Source organism: Anomalospiza imberbis, chromosome 3 (genome assembly GCF_031753505.1).
Source record: "Anomalospiza imberbis isolate Cuckoo-Finch-1a 21T00152 chromosome 3, ASM3175350v1, whole genome shotgun sequence".
Classification (NCBI taxonomy): domain Eukaryota; kingdom Metazoa; phylum Chordata; class Aves; order Passeriformes; family Viduidae; genus Anomalospiza; species Anomalospiza imberbis.
The window spans coordinates 94860205-94866075 of NC_089683.1; the positions used below are offsets into that span (position 1 = coordinate 94860205).

Genomic DNA, 5871 nt, shown 5'->3' on the forward strand with positions numbered 1-5871 from the left:
GCACATTGTAGTGGGAAGAGGCATTGAGTTTTATAACATTCCGGTCAGCATTATGACTAAACAGTGGTGTAGCATAGATTAAAACAGACTGTTCCTAGTTCCTGATCTGTTCTCCAACCTTTTATCAGCATTAGGAGCCGATCTTGCTGTTCTGTGTACAGTAAATATCATGTTGTCTAGCAAGAAAATCCTGACTGACTTGGAATAATTTTCCAATCTGGGAATAATTTTTGTTTAGTCCTTACTTTGCATGATAAGTACATTTATATTGCTATCAGATAAATGAAAGTAGAGCAAGAAAGAAAGGAAAAAAAAATTATTTCCTTGCTGAATACAGAAATGTCCATTACTGAAAGCCTGAGATCAGGGGTGCATGTTCTCCCAGTTGCTTTTGTGTCTGTTATTTTAGTGGACAGAGCAATATTTACAGATGACCTCTAATGGCATTCTTTCCACTTTATAGTCCTCAGTATCTTTTTCCTTGCATTAGGGAACTTCGAAGTTTTTGCATTTGATTTGTTTAATTTTTTTTTTCACAATTAAGTCTGCAATCATTACACCTGCCATGCAAATGTAACTTCTTGGGAAGCATTTGAAGATAAGCATAGCGATTCTTCTAATTTGCAGTTGTGCAAAAGAAGAGCATCTGATCATTGCTCAGTGCTGGAATTCTAGCTAAAGGTCATGCCATGCCTCAGGGGGTGATGAGCAGTCAAAGCTTTGTGGGATAATGTAGCTCTAGAAGTGTTTTTAAAGAAAAAGATTTGAAGGAAGCTGGGTAAACCAGCAAATTGTTTAGGGCATAGGAGACTTCAGACTCTTGCAGTAAGAGAAGGCAGCAGAAGTGAATGTTAAAGACAGAAAGTGTAAGTGGATGAGATGCAGGCAGAAGTATTTTCATGGGAAATGTAGGAAATATTAATAGTTTACTTAACACTGAAGTGCATCTGTCCCATATTGAGTGATGAAAGCCTGGGAGATTAACCATCCACACAAGTCCAGCTTTACAAGATGAACATGTGATATTCACTGAATAGCAAACTTACATGAAATGTGACCGTGCCACTAAACAGCAACACAAAGGAAAGTGCATCTGAGAACGCTCATGGAATACGATCAAGCATAGCTGATAGAGAGTCCTTGAAAGGTGCTGGTAAATACACTCATTTAAAGACTTTCACCTGTTGCTTTAAATCATTCATACCCCATGGCATGTCTGCCAGCACCGTGACCCCTGGCGCAGAGTGAGGAACATCAAAGGCAGAAGGGAGCAGATCAGGTCTCAGGTAGGCGTTGCACCCTTGTTATGGATAAAAGAAGTGACAGTAAGTTATAAAACAGGTGGAATTGGGATATTGCAATCCTCATGTGAGTAACCCAACAAATAATTCTGCACAAGCAGATACACAAAGAAGGTGTTTTAAAATATTTTTTTGTCTCAAAGACATGTGAAAATACATGGACTATACACTGCTACATTATTAAAAGCCCTCCTTGACTTAATTGATTTTTTTAGATTTTTTAGTCCAAGAAGGATTGACACTCTCTGAAACTGTCTGTAAAGCCAAAAGAAAATAAATTTCTTAGTTAATTTTTATCAATCAGGTTAATCTTTTGGAGATCACCATGCCATGTAACATCTCTGCTGCAAGGCTGCTTATGGTCAAGTATTTACTGTAAGGCATGATTTTCTGCTGAAATGGCTGTTTTCTCTGGAAATACACACAATGCTGCTTCCCACCGTTAAATGTTCTTAGTTTGCTTTTAGGTATGACATGTACAGACTGGTTTTAAAACAGTAGAAATTGCTCCCTGGAAATGAACTGTAGTTAAAATGGAAGACAAGCTCATTTGCAATCAGAACCAACAAGTCTGAAAACATGCTCTGGGTGTCTAATATCAGTCCAGTTTCAGCAAAGTTCACTTGACTATGTCCTGTATAATCTGTAGATATTGTACCAGAAAAAGTCTGTTATGAATGTTTATCACTGCTAATCACTGAATCCTATCAGAACAAGTTTTGAACAAGAATAAAAACTCTTTCACAAATCCCCTTCAGAGAAAACAATTTGCAGGGTATTTGTTTGAGCTAAGGGAAAATTTAAGAGTTAAACATATTCATAATAATGCTGATGATATGAGTTTTAGGGTTTTTGTATGGTCCTAGACTTTACTGACTTTGGAGAACATTATTTGTCATCCTAATACAGGGCCCAAAGAAGTCTGTGCTTTCACAACAGTAACTGTGATTGAAAAACCAGACCCATACCCAAGTCTCCACTGTAATGAGTATCTGTTCTCTGTGCTAATACACACTGTCAATACTGACAAAAACCCCTGCTGCAGTCTTTGAACTCTGAAAACACTCATGTATGAAGAGTTAAAATTTTGTTTAGCAGAGAGTTGGTGTTTGGGATGGATTTTTAGTTTTTCAGTAGTGATTGTCTTTTAAAGTTGGTAATTATTTAAATTTTTTTAAAGTTTACTTTGGTTGCTGTTTACTTTTCTGGTGGTAAAGGAGAGGGGGGAGGAGGGGGAAGTTTTGTCGTCTCCTCTGAGTGGCCAGAGCCTGTCTCTGACCTTCTTTGAGAAGTGATTTCAATGAGTTAGAAATGCTTTCTCTAGTGTTTCTATGTACTTTCTCCCAGGTTTTGAGATCCAGTGTGTATCACAGGAGTTCAGGTTTCATAGTGCCCTTGAGCAGAGTGTGTTTCTAAGACAAACAAAAGCCTGATGGTTGCACTGAAATGCATAGCCCCACTGACATGAGGAAGCTGGATGAATGCCAGTGGAATGTGGGCCTGGTGGAGATGTGGTAGTCTCTGCTGGGAGAAAGGGCATTTTCTGGAAGCTGGGAATGTGTGATGTTCACTTCCAGCTCCAGAGACAGCAAATTATGGTAATCAAGAGTTATTTGGCTCACCATGGCCAGATGCTCATCTGACAGGAAGGGACAATATTTTCTGTAAAATTGAAAATAAAAACTGCCATATTTCCAAAATGCCTCTGCTAATCCCTCCATTCAGACAAAGACTTCAGACCACTCCTTTGGAAGATGTTATTCAGTGACAGAGGAGACAATATCTTACTTCGTGCTTTAGAACACTTACTGTTTTTAATCAGCTCCATTTTGGTTTTTCCCATGGTAATGAGTCAAGACCTCTTCCTCCCTGAATGGATTTCCTTTCCAATTTTAGTTAATCTAGCCTGACTCAGTATAAAGTAATGGTGCATAGGAGTTCTCTGTGTTATCTTTGTCAGTGGATGGTGTGGGAGCAGTTCCAGTAAACCTCTGGTTTATGTGTATGAAAGCTGAAAGATCTCCCGTCCTAACACAAAGAAACGTGATCTTGAAGTAAACACAATGTTCAATATGATAAGTTAGCTTTTACTGTTTTTTTTTTTTCCAACAAGGAAGAAATTGGGTGCCTAAAATATGGGCACAAGTTTAAGTCCGTTCTCAGATCCCAGGGCACTAAGTTGGGCTGCTTTCCATAATTCAGAGAGAGCTGTTGGTGCCAAAACTGAATTTGAAATGCTCTCTTGTAAGTTTTCGTCATCTCTTTTCACATCACAGCTGATTATCATTGGTATTGGCTTGGAAATGGAGATGCTCTCCCATATAATCATGCAACCACCACAGTGTGCAAACCTCGCCTGGGCAACCTTTCTCCTTGCCATGCTCTGCACATTTTTGTAATGACTGCTCTTGTAGCACAGGCGAGTTTCAGGGCTTAATGGGCTGGTGCCCACAGACCCAAACTCTTGGCAGGAGTAGAGAGGTTAATTACTTTCCATTAAGGTGATGTCCTGGCTCACAGAAACTTTTCCTGGTGACTTCAGCACAGCTTGGATTTCACCCTTCAAATACCAGTGACTGTACAACAAAAGAATGTGTCCTGACAATTTGTGAACCTTTGATTTCGGTTGCTGCTGCCCTACTTAGCACTCCGTGCCGGCTTAGCGGTGTCTGGCAGCCGTGGGCTAATCCTCCCCACCTCCTGGGCTTGGCTACCCCCGGCCTGTAACTAATAAATGATGTATTATTTTATTTACCAACAAGTCTAATCTCTAACTGTACTGGACTGTGTTACCGGACACTTCTGTCTGTTGTAGGAACTTCAGATTTTATTTTGGAAACTTGGCGAGTGACAACCTAACCACAAAGGCTAGGAATAGGAATAGCAGCATATGTGCACTGTAGAGAACAGTTGGACAAAATTGCTACAAATCCCAGAAATTCTGCATGTCTCATGTAAGCAAGGCAGGTTTATTTTTTTAAGCCTGTCATTGGTCCCACATATCTCAAGGACACCATGCCAGCTATTTTAAGTAGCCAGTGCATAGCCAGTTACATTTTATTTATTTTGGGGGTGATGGGGAATTTTTTTTTTTTTGGTAAGATTTTTAATTGTCTGTGAAGGTTTCTGAAGGATACCTTTTTTTCTTCTTTGATGGATTATCAAAGGTTTTTGACCTCATGGTAAAAAATTTTGTTCAAGGTTACAAAGAACATTTAAGACAATTCAAGTAAATATTCTCATTGACTTTAAGGAGGTTGATTACTAGCAGTAATCACGTGCCAAAGAATTTTCTGCATTAGCTCTCAGTTAAATTTAAACCTCAGCAAAATATCCACTGGAATCATCTGGAAAGTTTTCCAGAGTAGGGAGTGAATATAAAACTGAGGACAGTCTTGAGGACCAGGCCCATGTTAAATAATTCTACTCCCTAAATACAAACAGCTGAAGCTTTCTGGATAAGCCAAGACAAATACCTTTCTTCTGTACCTTTTTCTTTGCCAGCCAAATCTAATTTTTAGCAATTGATGTGATTAATGCTGCTAAAGTGACATGGAAGTGGAATGTATCTGAAAATGAAATGTCACTTCTGCGTATAGTTGGTACAGTCTGTTTCTCATTGTAACTTGTATTTAATATGTATCTAGTCCCAAATGCTGCTCAGCTTGTTTAGTTTTTTTTTTAATTTATGTAGTATGTAGGGACAATCAAGGCACTATGTTCTTTCCATAAGGTTTTTCCTTTCATAGCACAAGGCTGGAATGGAAATAATATGAGAGGGAAAGTGTGTTTCACCAATGCCAGGAAAAGAAAAGTATACAAAGTTGAAGCTTTTGATTTAAAGAACACAAAGTTTAAAGTTCAAAAATCAACTAACTTCCTCCAATTTTTGGATACTTGGGACCAATTTTAAAATGCAGATTTTTCCTTTAAAAAAACCACAAGCCCAACAAACAAAAAACTACCCAAAGCCCCCCAGCAACAAAACAAACCTGAAACAAAACAAATAGTCTCCACAAATGTCCTTTTAATGCCCTCTCTTATTACCTTACTGTGATGGACCTCTTCTTCCTTGGTCTTTTTACTCCAACTGACAAGTAATCTTAGCCTGCTAATCCTGACCCTTAAACTCTGCTACATTATAATTAACTTTCAGTGTCTCATGACTGATTTTTATGTAATAAATGCATGCCTTGTTATCCACTCAGTGCTGCATAAGACACCAGTTTCACAAAGAATGAAATCCAGTGCTTGGGAGAGAGCTTTATTCATCCATAAGACAAATAAACCCTATTTCCAGGACTTAAGTGACATTAGAGGTTTGTTGATATTGAGAAATTTAATCTGCCAAATGCTTAGAAAAATACTTTCCAGCTAAATTCACAGACTTCCATTAAATCTCCACTGATTTAGATTGTAAGGATTTTCTTCTAGGTTAACTTAATGGATTAAAAAAAATAGCCTAAACCTCTGTAAATTTTTTGGGGGGGATACTAGTCATCTGGCAGAGAGTCCTTGCAAGATCCATTTGTAAGGTGATGATTTTCTGTGGAAAAATGATGAGCTTGTT

At 38.4% G+C, this 5871-nt stretch overlaps 1 long non-coding RNA gene across 1 annotated transcript; it reads right to left on the reverse strand.

Annotated features, from left to right (window-relative positions):
* Positions 1-519: 519 nt before the first annotated feature.
* LOC137469969 (uncharacterized) lies at positions 520-5395 on the reverse strand. The gene is made up of 2 exons (XR_010996838.1): positions 5349-5395; positions 520-1300 (listed from the first exon to the last, which is right to left on the reverse strand). It is a non-coding gene; the product is annotated as an uncharacterized lncRNA (long non-coding RNA).
* Positions 5396-5871: the final 476 nt, after the last annotated feature.